This window comes from Panthera tigris, chromosome C1 (assembly GCF_018350195.1).
Source record: "Panthera tigris isolate Pti1 chromosome C1, P.tigris_Pti1_mat1.1, whole genome shotgun sequence".
Taxonomy (NCBI): Eukaryota; Metazoa; Chordata; class Mammalia; order Carnivora; family Felidae; genus Panthera; species Panthera tigris.
In genome coordinates this window covers 124,088,856-124,108,629 of record NC_056667.1, presented here as the reverse complement: position 1 = coordinate 124,108,629, position 19,774 = coordinate 124,088,856, and the positions used below count along the sequence as shown (strand labels likewise).

At 46.7% G+C, this 19,774-nt stretch overlaps 1 pseudogene; it reads right to left on the bottom strand.

The window, feature by feature from the left end:
• Positions 1–6,522: 6,522 nt before the first annotated feature.
• Positions 6,523–19,505, bottom strand: LOC102952520 (annotated as a pseudogene).
• Positions 19,506–19,774: the final 269 nt, after the last annotated feature.

Here is a 19,774-nt window from a genome sequence, read left to right as displayed (position 1 = left end):
TAGGTTCACTATATGTGTTAATATATTTAATCCTCCCAAACAGTCTTGCATTTTGCTCCTTTTATAGAATGGGAAACTGAGGTTCAGAAAATGAAATTAATTTTCCCAAGATTACATACCCAATAGGTGACAGAGCAGATACCCAGTTATATCTACCTCCCAAGTCCATATGCCCCACTGCCTCACTGCACTATCTCAGAGACATACTGGACATATTTAGTGGGCATCAACCACATGTGAGAGACCCTTCCGTAACACTGAATAGTTCAAGAGAAAAACAGAACTTTTGATTTAAAAGCATACAAAAGTGATTCAAGCCATTGCACTGAACCTACAAATGTGTTTGGTAATCCACTACAGATCCAACCCCTAACTCTTACTAACGTCATCACTTACTGACCCATGTGCCAAAACCATAACAGTCATAGATCTTCAGATGGAACAATTTTAGTCTGCCCGAATGGGGAAAAGAATGCTCACATTTCAGAAACAAGAGTGTTGGTAGCTATGGCTTCATTCAAAAGAGAGCCTCACAAGAGTTGGAATTGGCCATGTTCCCTCAAAACTCAAAATCCTAAGGGTCCTGCTAACGGGTTCCATTGGCTAGAGATTCATTCACCCATGTAGGTGTTCGTTCATTCAACAAACACCTATTGAACACTGCGTCATTTCACTGGAGATACAGGGGTGAATAAAACAAACACAACCCCTGCCCCCTCCCCAACAAAGCAATCTCCACCCCACTTCTCAAGCCTGGCCTTCTTGGAGAACCGGCTCCACCACAGCCATGAGAGAGGCTGAGATACTCTCCACCTGACTCAACTGACTGAACCAGGGTCAGACAGCTGATCCAGGGGAAGCCAGACCACTGGCTGGTCAAAAGCTCATCATGTTTTCTCTCTGTGCAGAATATGAACTAAAAGACACAGCAGTTAAGTGCATCAAAGACAAAACTGATGCTTTACTCACTCCACCTACTAAAGTCCTGAAGGTAGCCCTGATTCCTACCCTTCCTGAGCCTGGATATTCACCAGAAGATACCCCATGTGTATCCAATAAAGTTCGGGCTATGTAGTCAGACAGACCTGCGGACAAATCCTTGTTCCGCTATTAACTATGACACCGTGGACAAGTTTTTTCGCTATTAATTTTATTGTGGATATCTTCAAATAAACACAAAGATAGAATGGACTCCCATGTATTTGGCCACCAAATAATAATAATAAAAATATTTGTTAGTAGTAGTATGCAATGATATTTCCCCCCTTCTGTTTCACCTGCCCCCACAATTTTATATTTTCCTGGCAATTTTTAAAGTAAATCTCAGTCATCATGTTAGGTGAGTTCCTTAGTTTCTATGAATCTGTTTTCTCCTCCATGAGACAGGAATAATGATACCCCTTCCATAGTCTTTTTCATTCACTGGACAGAAATGGATGGGGCTGCTGCCATGAGCCAGCCCGGTTCCCACGGTATGGGATGCTGCTGTGACAATACAAAGTATGTGCTCTCATGAAGTTTACATTGTAGTGGAAGAGGCATAAATAAGGAGGAAGACAATTTCAGAAAGAACAAAAGTCATGAAGAAAATCATGGGGGAAAGAGGAACAGTAGATAACTTGGGGGCCCAAGGGAGACAAGGAAGTCCTCTCCAATGAGGCAGCTTTGCACATACGATGTAAAAGGTAGAGGCCTGGGAGCAGGGTTCTGTAGGCAGGGAGCACAGCAAGTGCAAAGATCCTTGGGGCAGGGATGAGCAAGGCTGTTCGAGGATTGTTTTCAGTACAAAATGAGCTAATGCGTCCAGAGCTTTAACACAATGCCTGGCACACAGCAAGTGCTCAATAAATGTTAGTTCCTGTTCCTCCTAAAGAAGGACTCATCACAAGACCTACACTGGAATGTGTTTTGGAAATAGCTCTTTCCTACAATGCCAATGGATCTTTTGGTTCACTTCACATATCCTTCAACCACTTCAACTCCTAGGGGGGGAAGACTTCCCCCTTCTGCAAACACCTGTACCCAAAGGAGAGGTCACGTAGTATAGTGGTTAAAACATAGACCTTGGGGTCTGACTGGCCTGGTTTAAATCCCAGCTCCACCATTCAGTAGCTGTATGAACTTTGGATAAGTCATTTAACCTCTCTGAGCTCCAGTTTCCCCACCTTTATGATGGTGGAAATAACAGTACCAACCTAATAAGGTTTTGAACATTAAATGTGGAGGGAGGGGTTAGAATACTGCCTATATAAGTTACTGTTAATATTTCACTATCTTACATATTTTTTTTACTCTTATACACCTCCCCTGATTAGGAAATTCCCCCAATTTTTAAAAGATATTTGGCAATATCCCTGCCAGTGTCTCCAAAAGTCAAGTATAGGACATTTGGGTGTCTTGGTAAATATAGGAAATGAATGGAAATCCATCTGGCCCTAGATATGAGGTGCACAACATCTTCAGAAGCTAAATCATGAATCTGCTTTTCATCTGGTTCTTTGTAAACCCACTAGGAAATGGTTCTGGAGGTGAGCAGGGGAGTGGTCAGGGGAGAGCTGAGGCTGGAACGGGAGCCTGGTCTTTCAGATGGTTTCTGTGTCAGGAAATATCAAGCCAGTATTTCTCCTCAGTTTGGTGTGAGATCTCACCTGCTAAGTAACATTGTAACATCAACCCAATTCAAAAGAGGGGTTGCATGTTTGGGTAGAACACTCAGGGGGACTCTGTCCCATGAGCCTATATGAGAGCATAGTCAAAACATGAACTGATTCTATTCCAACACTGACCAGGTGAATAATTTTATGTGGATGCTTTTATAGACCCTGGGAGACACTTTTTATACCGTGGCTATAAAGGCTCTGTAATTGCCGCTGACTTATTTGGTGTCGTTTTCAGTCTTTACCACATCACTAAACGATACCGCACAGCCAAAATTCTACTATCAAGCTGCCTGTACGAAATGCAATGTAGTATGCTGGAGTGGATCCTGGAACAGAAAAGGGACTTAAGAAAGGGAACTAGTGAAATCCAAACACTATCCACAGTTTAGCTAAAAATAATGTACTAATGTTGATGTCTTAGTTTTGACAGGTATACCACAGTAATGAAAGATGTTAACATTAGGGGGAAGTATGGGTGAGGAGTATATACAACTCTGGGTATTACCTCTGCAACTTCTCTGTAAATATAAAATTAAAATTATATATATTTTTTAAAAAGTGTGCTGTTAGGGGCGCCTGGGTGGCTCAGTCAGTTGGGCGTCCGACTTCAGCTCAGATGATGATCTTGCAGTCCGTGAGAGTGAGCCCCGCGTTGGCCTCTGCATGGACAGCTCACTGGAGCCTGCTTCAGATTCTGTCTCCCTCTCTCTCTGCCCCTCCCCCACCTCTTTGATAGAGGTCGAGGCCCTTTTGATTATCAGACTAAATATTTTTAGGCAATATCACTGAATGCCTGGAAAGAACATGAACACTATCAGCTGAAGAAAAATTCATCTTCAGATAAAAAGGCAAGTCTTGCATATCACAGGAAAAATCAACCCTAGGAAATTTATAAAGGGAAGTTGACCACATTTCCCTACAATGAAGCTTTCTCCACCCCCCCACCCCAATTTGCCTTTACCTTAGTCCTCTACTTCCTTCCTTCCAAATATCCAGATTTCTGCAGACTTTTGATTCTCTTAGCTTGATTAAGGCATAATGGAAAGATCAGAAAGGAGTCTAGCATTAGTATTAAGATGAGAAAAGAGGGGCGCCTGAGTGGCTCAGTCGGTTAAGTGTCTGACTTCAGCTCAGGTTCATGGTTCGTGGGTTTGAGCCCCGTGTCAGGCTGTGTGCTGACAGCTCAGAACCTGCAGCCTGCTTCAGATTCTGTATCTCCCTCTCTCTTTGCCCCTCCCTCGCTCACACTCTGTCTCTCTCAAAAATAAATACTAAAAAAAAACGATGAGGAAAGAGAAATAGATGGAGATGAGTATCCTCTGAAAGCTATGTTGAATGGGTCACTGAATAGAGATGAAAATGACATTCAAGTCTGGGTTATCGAATTCCCAGTCAGATCTGATAACTTGAATGTTTAGTGAAGAATACCGCAACAATGGCATGATGTGCCCCCTCTTGGTATATCACAAATGGATGCATCTTTCTTTCCATTTTTGGTAATGGTAAATCTTTGTTGCTCACAGTGTCCAGAGAAGAGTTCAATTCAATAGGTGCACTCTAATTCTGGCACCAAGAGCTGGTCTAACTTCTCAGTTGGAATGAATTCCTTCTCTCCTAGTTCTCTATAGGTCAAAATGGGCTCTGGTGACTGCCTGGCCTCTTGAACCCCTAATAATTGACAAATATCAGTCATTTAGGCCTATCCTCTCAATGAACTCCCAAAATCATTCCCTCTTCTGAACATGTAAATTTTCCCTGTGTCTACAATATGTAAATAGCTCTTGTGAATCAATAAAAAGATAAAATCACTCCAAGGAAGGCTATCTTTACTAACAACTATTAAATTAATTGTAAAAGTTAAATTGATTAAGGAGCCCCTCAGTAACTCAATTGGTTAAGCGTCTGACTATTGGCTTTGGCTCAGGTCATGATCTCACAGTTTGTGAGTTCAAGCCCCCCATCAGGCTCTGAACTGATGGTGTGAAGCCTGCTTGGGATTCTCTATCTCTCTCTCTGCCCCTTCCCTGCTCACTCTGTCTCTCTCTCAAAAATAAATAAATTAATTTTAAAAGTTTTTGAATAAAATTAAACTGATTAATGTAAATCAGTGGAAGAGCTATATGCTTCTTATCTTTCCAGATCTTCCCCAAAATTCTAGGAAATAAGAACTGGATTAACCCAGCAGCAGCATAGGAAATTAACATCTTGCAAGAATGCAGTAAATGTTTGTGTACACTTGGCATTCTCTCCTGTAGTCCACCAGCAATGCTCTGGCATACATCTACCCAGTAGAATATTACAAGGCATTTTTTAATTGGTATAAATATCTCTGATTACTGAGACTCAGACATAGACCAAAAGCAAGAATCATAAATAAATCAAGTTAGTCTGTCACAAGAGACTTCTGAATTCCTCAGTGCCTAGACACTCATCTCTGAGCAGTAATTTGTTTTCAGTACAACGTTAAACAGAAGTCCCTTACTTAAACAAGATTCATTAATGTACCTTGCCCTTTGGCCTGATAAAAATGAGTTCAATGAGTTTGTTATTTCGTTTGAGTGTTGATTCAAAAACCATCTCAAAGCTTATAACTTCACATGAGAAACTTGTTAACAGTCCCCTTGGATAGCCACAGACTCCACACCATTTCACCTTTGTCTATTTCACAATCATATTCTCTCATGTGTGACGTCCGGGACCCACATACAACTAGGTTCTGCTTACTTCCCAGTGACATCTGAAAGGGAATGTGCTCATTTCTATCAGAGGCAGAACGGGACTCAGTGATCGCCATTTCTGAGTTGGTGCAATTTACTGTATCTTTCAGGGCTGTGAGATTTGGTCATAAAACTTACAATTTCTGACGTATTTTGCTCTAAGATGTGGCCGTTCCTCATGCCATTCTATGGCCCGATTCATAAATAAATAATGCCAAATCACTGAATACAATGAAACCTAGGACGTTCTATTTAGTAGCCCATTTCCAAACCATGTAAACATTGACTTGATAAATATGTGGCAACATTTCCAAGGCTATGAAAAATTATCACGGTGCAGAATCGGAGAATCCACATCACCTGTGTCTAACACCGCCGATTTATTCCTCTACCCAGCCAGCATAAAAATTTGCAGCCAAACAGTCCAAAACGATGATTCAGCAAATAAGATACCAATGCAGCTCTTGTAATGGGGCTTCAGCAAAGGCCACCCAGATTATAAAATGTGCCATGTTTTTAAGAACCTACAGCCACAACTAAATGCATCCTTTAAACTGTCTGGCTTGTGTTATTTTAAATGAAGCCCTCCACATTACTTTAATGTGGGGGTAACCTGAAAACATAATAGCAAGGAATAAGCACCCCAAACCATCATAACCACAACTCAACACCCCACACACAAACGCATGTGTATGTGCATGCATGCATACTCACACAGAGTAGTTTGGGATTATTTTTATGAAACTCTATTTTTATGAAAAAGAGATCAAATTCTTCTGAACTACTATCTGTTCATTGACAACAGCATGAAGATTAAAGGTCATAACTGGTCCACCTCAGGAAGCAGACAAATAAGCAAATGGACTGTTGGTTAACCGATTTCCCGATCAACATGAACCAACAAAACGGGTTATTGCCAAACAGATTAACTATGTAAAATGAAACAACCAAATAACCCATTAGTTAACTAAGTACCCATGATGAACCAACCAAGAGGGCCATTAGTTAACAGAAGAACCAACCATAAGAAACCAACCAAATGGATCAATCTTTAACAGAGACACCAACCAAGGGAAATCTGATGATGCCAAACATCCCAGAGAGATGAAAGAAAACTTCTAACTAGTCAACAAACAGAAAAGCTCTTAATGAACCCAAACACACCCCATGAAATCTGGACACGTGACCACTGCCTGGGTCACCAAGTGGGGCTGGAAACAGACTGCACTGCTATACTTATGAAGATTATTTATGGGAGTTCTGGTATCCATGTTTTCATAATGCTGGACATGAACCACAATGTTGAGGTCCCTCTCCATGGGGTCAGTGTTGCAGTGGCCCTGTGGCCTCATGACATCTGCAAGGGCCCTGAAAGGAGAAAGAATTTAAATCTGTTCATTCCAAACACAATGATTGGCACCTGTTGTGTTCTGAGCACTGTGCTTATGAGGACAAGGCCCCTTACTCCACGGAGTTGCATGCTCGTTAGAGGTGGGAGGGAGAAAAAGACAGCAGGAAGTTACCAAAGATCACTGCAATTACAGATTACATAGGACTTCATGCAAAACAATCCACACGTTTCTCACAACAGATGTGTATCACCCACAGATAGCAGTATCACCCACCCTGCAGAGCTGTGGAGAAGATTTAATGACAAATATACGTAATGTGTCTGCACCCCATAAACTCAGTCCCCCCTCATAGCTAACGCCCGATACCACACTCCATGTACAGCAATGGCCCACCATTAACCACAAATAACATTCATGGAGTGCTTACCATAAGCAGGGCACCATGCCGATCACGTTACAAGCCTTAATTCAACTAAGTAGCTTACAAACACTTTATGAGGTTTATTACCCCTTCTTTGCAGATGAGCAGACCAAGGCTCAGAGAGGTGAATTAACCTGCTCAAAGTCACACAGCCAGTTGTACAGGGCTTTGAACAAGAGTCTGTTTTCACAGCTCTGTACACTGAGTGCATTGGGTTTCCTGTAGTTAGGGAGGATTTGGTATGATCCATCCACACCCCCCCCCCATGTTGGTGCCCCTCTTAATCAGTAGCTGGGATGGAGGGCAAGGTTACAACCTGAGTCACCAACTGTGTTTTATTATCATGTTTCATCTCCTTGACATTCATCCAAGGGTCAATATGCTTTTTACTATTATTTGACAAGAAAATAAGTTGAGAGGTGTTAAGTGACTGTATTAGTTTCTCCCAGCTGCTGTAACAAAGTACCCCAAACTAAGTGGCTTCAAACCATGGAAATGCACTGTCTCACAGTTCCGGAGGCCAGAAGTCCAAAACCAAGACGTTAGGGGACTCCTCCCTTCCCTCTTCCTGGCTTCTGGTGGATTTCTGGTGGAAATCTCTGGCATTTGCTAGCTCGCAGCTGCCTCACTCTTCCTCCATCTTCACCTGATGTGTCTCCTGGAGGCTCTGTCTTCCCATGAAGACCTGCTTTTAAGGACACGAGTCATACTGGGTTAGGGGTGCACCCTCCTCCAGGATAACCTCATCTCAAATCATTACATCCGCAAAATCCTATTTCTAAACAACGTCACATTCTGAGGACCACTTTCTGAGGATCACTAAAAAAGACCAGGACTTTAAAAAAATTTTTGTTATGGGGTGGGGGTACACAATTCACCCAGAACAGTGACCTTCACAATTAGATGTAACCTTAGTAAAGCAGTTCAGTGTTTGCACAGAGAGCAGAACACAGGTAAGTGTCAAGCAGATATCACATCTAAGGTCAGACCTCACCACCACATTTCTTTCTCTTCACCTACGCTCCACCATGTCTTTACCGAGACAGGACTATCCTTGAATGATATATACTATTGTAGGTATAATTGCATAGGTGTGTATCTTTGACATGAGTAGTGTTTTGACCACAAATCTCATTCTGTTTCTTCCTCTTTGCACGACATGAGAGCTAGCCAAAGTTCTAACTGTGAATCTCCTTTACCCAGTGGTTTCATGGTGAAGTAGAAGAATATCAGCCCTGCTTATCCAGTTCCCCAATTATGGACACCTACATGGTCACCACCTCCCTGCCTCTGAACACAACACAGCAATAGGCATCCTCATCCATGTCTCCTCTTGGACCAGGGAGAGCTTCTCAGGGTACACACTCACAAGTGATACTGCCATGGTTTAGGATACATCCAGATGCTCTTAACAAACTAGAACCTTCTGAATCCACACCAAGGGAGACAGAGAAGGAAGGGGAGCTGTTTGAGTGAGGCCACCCTGCCTGCTGCAATTTACCCCCCCCCCAATAGCACCAATTCTCAAATAATGTCTCCCAACAAACGGCAATAGCATCACCTGGGAGCACGTTAAAAGGCAAATTTTCACATCCACCCAGACCTACTGATTCAGAAACTCCAGAGTTAGCTACCTGTGTTTTCAAGTGCACATTCAAGTCTGAGCCTGTGCTAGGCTCACAGAGGCCCCAAGCTTGGGGACTGAGTGGTTGCTCAGGGGGCAATGAGACAATGGCCCAAAAACCACAGCTGGTGAGAAGTGTCAGATGTGAAATACAGATAACACAGCAAGAGTCCCGCAAGAATTAGAGGAGTGTGCCAAGACACAAGAGAATAACAACAGCTCCCAATCATTCATTCATTCACTCAACAAACATTCATTGCCTACTATGTGCCAGGCACTAGTCAAAGCTCTGGGAACACAGCCAGTGTGCAAGATGCACAAGATCACTGTCTTCCTGGAGCTTGTATTCTAGGGGACAGGATAAAAAATATATGCATATTAAATAAATTTGAAAAAGTGTAACATGATCAAGCCACACCAGCACATAGCAGCCTTATTTGCAACAGCCCAAAAGTGGAAACAACCCAAATCAGCTAATGAATGGACACACAGAATGTGTAATATGCAGTGGAGTATGATTTGGCCATGAAAAGGAAGGAAGCATTGACACCTGCTACAACATGGATGGAACCTGGAAACTTGAGGCTCCTGCAAAGGACCCAAAAAGCCACAGGGTACGTGATTCTATTTCCATCAAGTGTTCAGAATAGGCTAATCCACAGAGATACAAAGTAGACCAGTGGTGGCCAGGGGCTGGAGACAGGGAGGACTGGGGAGTGGTTCTGGAATGTATACAGACTTTCAACCATGAAAATGTTCTGGAATCAGATAGTAGTGATAGTTGCTCAACTTTGTGAATATGCCAAAAATCAATGAATTGTATACTTTTCTAAAATTCTAAATAAACTGAGAGACACACACACACACAAGGTGATCAGGAAAAGCTTTCCTGAGGAGTTGACATTTGAGCTGAGCCCTGAACGGTAAGAAGGAGTAAGTCATGTAAAGATGATGGAAAGAACCTTCCCGGCAGAGGGAACAGCAAGTACAAAGGCCCTGGGGCAGGAAAGAGTTCAGATATTTGAGGTATAAGCCAAAAGGCCAATGAAGCTGGAGGATAGCCAATAAGGAAGGGAGCATTTAAGGTGAGGAAAACCTACCCATTTTATGGAGCTAAAAAACTGTTCAAGTTCACCTGGCGCATCAATGCAGGGACTGACATACAAAACTGAGGGTCTCTGAAATCGGAGTTCAGCCTCCTTCCTCACTCTGTGCTGTAAGCATAGTCTGAAACTCAAGGAGGCTGCAGGAAAGGGAATGTTTGAGGTAAAGCAGGCCCTCCAAACCTGATTTGCCTTTTTCACTTCTAAACAGGTTCTTCATCATGAGTTTCAGGGGGTCCCTGGACCCCTCGGGAGTTGAGTGGAAAATTTGTGCATTTTTCTCAAGCAAGAGGCCATAGCTTTCACCAGTTTCTCTAAGGAGTTCCCCCCCCCCCCCATAATTCCATGTTATTCAGGCTTTCAAGAGGTTCGCATAGTAAGTTATCAGGACAGCTACCATGAACTTGGTCAGCACTACTATCTGCAGATCCCTGGGCTTCTCCAGAGTGCTGAAATTCCTGAAAAGCCAAGGATGCTTTTCCCCAAGGCAGCCCTTCCCAGGGCATGCAATGGAGATGAGAGTTCTTAAGAGGCCTCCATATCCTGGAAAAGCAGTCTTCAAAGTAGAGTCCACTCACTCTACAGACCACATAAAATGATTCGGCATAGGGGCAGGAAATCCGAGAACTCCTGCGTACGGTCTTTAGTCGTCAAAGTGGGGAATCAACGCAATATATGTATGGATGCTGGCACCCTCACTTGAAATGCCTGCGTCAGACAGTGACAATCAGGAAGCTCAGACCAAGAACGATGACTGGCAGTGGCACCATCGGTGGGGTATGTTGCCCATATTACAGCTATGTGCCCCCCTAAAGGAGATATGCAGATTCATTGTCTAGGGTTAGTGAGGCTAACCATCACTAAGCAGGCACATGGCTTAAACCACTACCCCCACCCCCTGCCATAACAAAACTACAGACTCAAGAAAATACTGATAGAGGAAGCACAAGAAAACAATTGCGTTGACTCTCCCCATCTCTTGAACAGCTAGCTTGTCACAAGGTTAAAAACAATGATGTTCTATTCAGATCAAAGCAAAGTCAGCCAAGAATAATCAAAACTCTCATGAAAAATATTCAAAATATGGACTGTTTATTAATGCTAAGTTTCATCCTCAACATACATCATGCTTTGACATTAGCTAATGATTGCACGATGTCATCGTGCTTACCAACAAATTTTACAATAATATTTACTGCACCTACAGCTCAGTTTAAAATTTGTTGTTATGTATGCTTTATAATGTACCTAATAACTGTTCACTGGTACATGCACATACTTATTAGTATAACAGATGTGTATGGATTGGGGTACATACTAAAAAACATGTGAAAATACATGTCCAAAAAGCTTCATAAATAACACAGTGGAAATCACCAACTATGTGCTATAAACCAAACAAACTCCCAAGGATTTGCCATCTATTTGTAGCACATAGTTTGAGTGCTTCTCAAACGATATGCATTCATGCTACCTAGGGGCCTTGATAAAACGCAGATTCTATTTCAGTAAGTCTGAGGCATGGCATAACATTCTTCCGCTCAAGCTCCCAGGTCATGAAAATGAGGCTGCTCCAAAGGACACACCCTGAATACTAAGTTCCTAAAAGAACTATAATGGTAACTTTTAAGTGTCCACTTCACTGGGCCACAGGGTACCCAAATATTTGGTCAGGTCATCCTGGATGCATCTGAGAATGTGTGTTTGGATGAAATGAACATTGACATTCAACAGACTGAGTAGATTGCCCTCCATCATTCGGGTGGGCCTCGTCTAATCAGTTGAAAGCATGCACAGACCAAAAGGCCGACCCTCTCCTGAGTAAAGGGGAATTTTCCCGTCTGACAGCCTTCAACTGTATATATGTATATATAAATATAGTCCTCTTTCTCTGGGGAACCCTAACTAATACAGGTACCTTACTAAAGAAACTATACTTTTCCTTGATATCCCTTGTCCCAGTTCAGAAAAATTAGGTTCAGACATTGCCATTTGTGTGGTCAAGGATGATGGAATATTGGCAATTTCATAAGGTTCAATTTAGTGTCAGTTTCCTTCTATATGTACTTGTGTGTTACTTGTCTTGGGCCATTTGACTGTTAGTTCTTTGAGCGCAGGAATTGTGTCTGCACTGTCACTATTCTCTTCTAGCTCTCAAAACAGTGCTAGGTATGCCATAGGTGCTCCATAAATACCTATTAAATGAATAGGTGAATGGGTGAATGAATGAATGAATGAATAAAAGAGGAGGTACTTTCTTTTGTAAACTGGGATGTCAGAAACCAGAATTCCTCTGTGCCAGATACTGTTCTAGGCACTGAGGATACAAAAGAAGAGATTTGTGGAGTGTCCCTGCACTCCTCACTGTGGACAGTAATGCAAACAGATAATCAAGTAGCAAACCAGGGAATTAATAAGTTAATTTTAGACTATCATGTGAAATGAAGCAAGGAACACCAAGCAATGGGCTGGAGGGGGTGGGGGGGGGGGCAGTGGTAACTGAGCCTGGGTCATCCGTCAGGGATGACTTCTCGGAGAAGGCGACATTGGAGCGGAGACCTCAATGGCGAGGGAGCCAGCATGTGAGGTCTGATGGAGGAGAATTCAAGCCAAGCCAACACAACAGCTCCAAGGTAGCAATGAGCTTGATACATTTGAGGAACAAAAAGAGAACACGGTGTTCCTTCATTTTCCAATTACGGCGAGCAAATAAAAGACCCCAACATTCCCAAACAGAGCTCAGAACCTCCTCATCTTGCTTCCAAGGTTCCAGGAGTCCCGAGGTCTAAACTGTGTCCTGACATTTAAACACTTGACTAGGATTCTGGAGCATTTCCTGTTGTACCAGAAGCATCTTTTAGTCTTTCAAGAACGCAAGGGTTGTGGGAATGAGGTAACTTTCTGGAGCGCTGGTTACACAGGTACAGGCAAAGCTCCTCAAACCACACTTAAACTTAAAATGTGTGCCTTTTAATGTATAAAGTATACCCCACTGAAGGTGACTGCTAAAATGCAAGGACTCCATTGCCCAAAGAGAAGTAACCTGCCATGAAAAAGAATATAAAGAGACTACTCCATGGGCAAGGAGATGTGCCTGCAAGGGTTTCTCCAGCTGGGGAGCTGGTCAAAGCCACAGGGTAACCACAGACATGCAGGAAAAAGGGGAAACAGGAGGAAGAGAGAAAAGGCAAAAGAAGGGAAGACATTTATCCCTTGATGCCACTTCTTTAAAAGGGACTCCAGCTCTTCTGAAGTGTGTTTGAAAAGCACCCAGGACACTGTGCTGTGTAATGTGCCACTTGGATTTCTGATTCTGTTTGAAGGTGGGCAAAATAATGGCATGTGTTCCCTACTGGCCTCAAGTGTATGGAGCTTCAAACAGGCATTCCTGCCCCCAAGGTCATTTCTCATCAATGCCTCCTCCAAGGGTGCTGGTCCTGCCAGGGGCAGATGCAGGAAACACTCCTGGTCTTGATCTTACAGTGTCTTCTTGATCTGGCCCCCCTGGCACATGTTGCCATTTGCAGAACTGCAAGCACTTCTAGGTGATCTGAGAGCACGGAAGTCCTGCACATGTCCGCTCAAAGGCCATGCAGCCTAGTGGTCAAGGACCTGTGCTCTGGCCTCAGACTGTCTGGGTTGGAAGTCTGACTCCTCCACTTTCCAGGGCCTTGTTCATCCTCATGGAAAGCAATCTGTGCCTCTTCAAAGGCACACGTCCTAACGCCTGCTTCACTGGGGCAGGGCCTGAAATTAAATGAGAATTTATACCCAAGCTCATGGCAAAATAGCAGGCTAGACAAGAGTTCTTTAATATCACCCAGGCCAACACTTTGCAAGGCATTCAATGTGGCCATACCTGGGCCTTCTCTCCTATTCTGAACCTGTCACCTTCCGCTGCTTATGTCTGAAGGAGTTAGGAGCCTTGACCAATATCACATAGCTAAAAAGATATAACAGAGTGAGGGCTAGGAACCGAGTTTCAGACTACAACATTTACCCCTCTGGCAGGTAAGGGGTAGAAAATTCCAATAATAAGGGTCATGGCAAAGGGGTAAAATTTGCAGAGCAGTGACCATAAAGAGGTCCTGTGCTAAGGGCCTCCTAAGCCCAGTCTCAGTGAAACCCTCACACAAACCTAGGACATAGGGATCGCCGTGGTCTCATTTTACAGTCAAGAACCTAAAAGAGAGGTGAAGTCACTTTCGCAAGGCCACACAACTCTTAAGTGGCCAGGCTGGATGGAATCTCCGGACATCTGACTTGAGGTCGGCCTGACCGCATCTCCAGGCACTGCAGGGACCAGCACTAAGTGAACTGGGTTGGGGGTGGAGACAGAGGTGAACCTGAGAGCTTCCTAAGGAGGGAAGTCACCACTGGGTGGCAACCAACAGCTTCCCTGTGAAAATGCACGTCCGGTGTTGTCGGTTCTACCAATTTCTCAAGAGAAGTCAGAAATCGGGATTTCTATGTGAAATCTCCTTGGTTCTAAGTTGGTTTTAAAACACAATATATAACAGACACTGAAGACATTTTACAGCCCAGATGCAGTGAGCCTTGACTGGATGTGAGTTTGGCAGTCCAAGCTCCAGAGGACATTTCTGGCATGACCAGGAAAATGTTACCATGATTGGCTATTTGATGGTATTACAGAGTTTCTGTCCTTCTTCTTGAGTGTGATCCTGGGATTGTGTCATGTGGGAGAATGTCCTTGTTCTTAGACGATCCACACTGAAGGATTGAGGGATGAAGTGCCACATCTGCAATTTCTTTTCAAATGTTTCCACCAAGAAACAGAGGAAAAAGAAATGGAGGGAGAAAGGGAGAGAGAAAATGAAAATATAGAGTGTGTTAAAGCAGATATGACAAAATACTAGTAATTGTGTGGTCTAGATCTGTAACTCGCAACTGGGGGTGATTCTACCCCCGGAAGACATGTGGCTATGACTGAGGACCTTTTTTTTTTAACTGTCACAGCTGGGTTGTAAGGGAGCTGCCACTGGCGCCTAGTGGGGGGAGTCGAAGCAGGCTGCCAGACACCCTACAACGCATAGAACAGCCCCCCACAGCTGAGAATGAGCCGGCCCCAATGGCAGTCGTACCGGGAGTGACAAACCCTGAAGACATTCCTGTCCTTCTTTTAAGTTTTTTCTTTTGTATGTGTAAAATGTTTCACAGTAAGAAAAGAGAGAGAGAGAAAGAGAGAGAAGCTAAAAATAAGAATACATAAATAGGGGCGTCTGGGTGGTTCAGTCGGTTGGGCATCCGACTTCCGCCTAGGTCATGATCCCAGAATTCCTGGATTCGACCCCTGTGTTGGGCTCTGTGCTAACAGCTCAGAGCCTGGAGTCTGTTTTGGATTCTGTGTCTCCTACTCTCTTTCTCTCTGCCCCTCTCCTGCTCATGCTCTCTCTCTCTCAAAAATAAACATTAAAAAAATTTTTAAAAAGAATACATAAATAGCAATACCTTGCAGACCAAACAAAACATGTCTGCGTGGATGGGTAACCACAGCTCGCCACTGTTTGCAGTCACTTGTTCCAATACTTAGTTGCTGGATGTAAGGCTGCTGTGGCTGGTGAATGAGGGCCTCTAAAGTTCTTCAGACAGGTGGGCAAGACCCCCACAGCTCCTGGAATTAGCGACTTTCTCTTGTTTTCAGGTCCCAGTCAGCCCAGAAAGGAGCAGCCGACATGCCTAGGACTCTGGGTCTGAAAACTGACATCACAGAGGCCTCTTCTGGGATACCACAAGTGCATGGGTCACGAGAAGCAGTTGGTGACGTGGGGGTGCTTTCCGATGAAATGAGAATGAACCCTTCATCTCAGTGACCCGCACAGCCCAAGACAAATTAAGAGGCTGTGGCCGAGATGTTAATTTCACCCGGGAGCTCTCAGGTGGCTGGGTATATGCCACCCAGCCTGACCTGTGGCTGAGACTTGAAATGATTAACTGCATACACAGTGCAACATGCATTTGGACAGTCCCTGGGGCAGCCCCCAGCACCACAAATACACAAGCAGAAATACGTGCAGAAAACACACAACCAAATGCAAATAAGAGAGTGGCACTGGATTAATGCATCCATCTCCAAGACTGTAAAATAGTCCCAAACTCAAGAACAGTCTTCCTTAAATGTGTAGGCCACTTTTGAGGAGCAATTCGAGGAGGCTGTTACATGCGGATTTCTGGGGCTCATCCCAGACCTTTACTGACCCGGAATCGTTCCCTTTCCGGACAGAACACAAGAATGTGTGTTCTAGGAAGCCCCCCACCCCCACCCATTGCTCACTCAAACTGGAAACACAGTTGAAATCAGGGGGCTGGGGACTGCAGTTTTATAACTAACTGTGTGACATTGGAGAAGCCACCCAACCTGAGCCATGATTTTCTCTTCTGTAAGTGGGAACTGTCAGCACCTGTCTCCTAAGGCAGTCATGCACACTAAAGGAGCATTTACACACCCACACATGCGAGTACACACACACACACACACAGACACACACACCTCTAGTGCTGTGCTTGACAAATGTTCCTTCCATTTCCGTAATAGTAACTGACTACACACAGGAAAGCCTAGAGAGCTTTACAGAAGTATACAGACTCAGCAACCCTAGAGATTCTGATCTAAATTGCCTAGGGCGGGGCCCCTAGCAACACGTTTGTTTGTTTGTTTGTTTGTTTGTTTGTTTTTGTTTTTTAAAGCACTCCAGGTGCTAAACAGCAGCTGGGGTAAAAAAACCACACCGGGGAAACTGCCAATAAAAACCAACTATCCTTTCTCTTCAAGAGAATGTACTTCCACCGCATTCTAGAATTCCCAAACTGTGCCCAGGGAGAGTCTTGTGTCCAGGCTCTGTTATCAGAGGACTGGGTGCCCCGAGATTCCACCCCCAAGCAGCCCTTTGTGGTCCCTGCAGAAGTGGCTGCAACCCCTGGGGGATTCTTTTTCTCCAGACAGAGCTTCAAGGTGGCAGGACACGAACATGAGTCCCTCCTGGGCCGTGAGGTCAGCAGTGGAGCGCTGTCTCAACAGGAATGCCCAGATCACACAGAGCCTGAAGATCACACATCACCTCCCCCCCCCCCCCCCCCCCCCGCGACAGGCCAAAGGGAGCCGCCCACCCTTAACTCCACTCGAACCATCCCACCTTTCCTACCCTCCTCCACCCCCACCCAAACACCCAGGAGAGCTCCTGGAAACGCTGGTTTGCAAGAAAGGCTCAGGGGATATACTTCAGCAGAGGAATTAAAACGAATCTGCAAGGGAGCCTACCTATCCCTGGGGGACTCTCTCCCTACCAAGGCGACACCCGTCCCCTGCCGCAGTCCTGCCTTGGTACTCTTCCTTCATCTTAACACAGACCCTGGGAAGCTACAGGGACTGGTGGGGACTGCGGGGAAGTGAAACTGGCCTGTGGGGCTGGCGACAGGGCATGTTGAGGGTGCAGGAAGTGGGCGGGGCCAGCGTGTTATTCTCTCAGTTGGTCAGAGTATCCTGAGTCCCCTGAAGCTAACTTTTGTGCTTCAAGACCCCAACATCCACCCACACCTCCCTGCTGACCCAAACCAAGAGGAATTTCCTCACCTCTTGCCCCAAATCCCTCCCCTCTGTGGGGGGTGGGGGGGAATCATCGGATACTCTGCGTATAAGTAGAAAATAATGACTAGTGAGGTGGTAATGTTGCTTCGCCTGTTTTGGGTGGGTCTCTGTTCAGATTTTTTAGGCAGGCGCACGGAGCTCGTACATCCACACGAGCACACATGGGCCCCCGCCGGAGGTGTGGGGAGGGTATGTGTCTGTGTGTAGGGAGGGTAGGGGGACACATGGCGACCCCGCTGCCCACACTCGGCCAGATCGAGCTAGCTAGCACCCAGCCATCCACCTGTTCCAAGACCGCCAGTCGCTCGCCAACCCCGCCCGCCCAGACCTCACGCCAACCCTGGCCTGCGACGCGTCTGGGGGCTGCTTCCCTGTGGCTGCGTCCTCTGCCTCCAAAGTTACTGGGTCGTGCGAATCAATTCAGACACTTTTTTAAAAAGCAAAAGGCAGGGGCGCCTGGGTGGCTCAGTTGGTTGAACAACCGACTTGGGCTCAGGTCATGATCTCGCGGTTTTTGAGTTCGAGCCCCGCGTGGGGGCTCTGTGCTGACAGCTCAGAGCCTTGAACCTGCCTCGGATTCTGTGTCTCCCCCTCTCTATGCCCCTCCCCTGCTCATGCTCTGTCTCTGTCTCTCAAGAATAAATAAACGTAAAAAAAAAAAAAAAAAAGCAAAAGGCAAATCGCTCCATTAATCCCCAAATGCCTTCTCCCATCTGCTGCAACTCGCTCCCGCTGGGACTTGCATAATGAATAAAGCAAACTGGAAAGTTGAGGAATCAGGGGGGCTCCCGCCCATGGAGTCCGGGCCAACCCTGCAAGGGGCGAGGTGGAGGCCCTGACCCCCAGCAGGGAGAAGTGGCGCCAGCGGAAAGCAGGGAGGAGTCAGGAAAGACAGGAAGGCAACCAAGGTCCCAATTCCAGGGACCTGGCAGCTCAGGGAGAGAGAGGCGGCCGCTCCAGGCAAGGCTTTTGTTCTCGCCCTCCCCTCTCTCTCTCTCTCTACCTCCCTCGCCTCTTCTTCGCGAGCCTTACGAGTTGCAGGCGGCACACACTCCTTCCCTCCCTTACACAGGCCGCCCTTCCCTTTGGGCCCACCTGCCCTGTTTACCTAGAACCTAGCAACTGGAATACGAGGGGTCGACCCTTCGCCAAAACCCAAGACTCCGGGGCCGTGGGCTTCCGGGCTGTGTGTCTCAGATCCGCTTCAATCCTAGGCGGGAGGGGGCGGCGAGAGGGTGAAGGAGGAGGGCAGAGACCACCCCCACATACACACAAGCGCTCGAGTCCACACCTGTGCGGAGCCCAGCGCCCCCTCTCCGAGCTGGGAGCCCAAGTTGGCTTCCTGGGCGACCTCCTCCAGCGGAGATACGGGGGGTGGGGGAAGCGCCATTGCGCAGGCAAAGGTGGAGAGGGAAGAGGAGGGAGAGCGGCGCCTGGAGGGGAGAGGGGAGGGGTTGCAGCCCACCTGGACACGTGCTCCCTTTGCAGCCGGTGCGCTTTCTACAGCCCCCGCTTGGTGAAGATGCCGACAAGCACCATGACGTCCCACCCGCAGATGATGTAAAGGATCAGGGTGGTCTTGTCCTTCGTGGGGTGGTGTGGGGAGTCGTCCTTGCGCGCGGGGCCTTGCGGGTGTTGAGCCACAGCGGAGTGTCGTAGTTGGTGCAGGTGCTCTGGCTCAGTCGCCGCTTCTTAAATGTACAGCAGAACCGGAAGTCACAAGTCCCGCAGCAGAAGATGAAGTCGCCCGAGTGAACCGCTGGTCCCACTGCCCCATGACATCGAAGTAGCCCCGGTAGAAGTCCGGCGTGGACGCTCTGGTAGGTGGCTTGTCCGAGACCCCCGGGTCCTCGCCGGCCTCTCCCGAGGTGGCCCCGGAGCAGCTGCCCCCCCCCCCCTCCGCCAGTACTACCACGCCTCCAGCTGCGCCAGCTGCCCGTGCCCCGCTCGCTCCTGCGCCGGGCACACGCGGGTGCACAGCTCGGGGAGGAAGCAGCCGAGGAGAAGCCGTGGGACGCGACGAAATCATGTCTCCCAGCCTGGGCTCGGTCGCTCGGCCGCCGTCAGAGCCGCTGCAGCCGCCTCTTGAGGTGCGGCCGAAGCTGCCGAGGCTGCTGCCGGGGGCTTCGAGCCGCCGCGGGCCGGACAGGCAGGGAGCTGCGCGGGCCGCTCAGCGGTGGGCGGTCACTGCACTGGGCTGAGCCAGCGTTCGCCTCCCGCCCGCCGCGCGTTGCGCGCCGAGGGGGAGGGGCCGGGCGGGGAGGAGCGCGCCCAGCCGGGCGCGGGGAGGATGA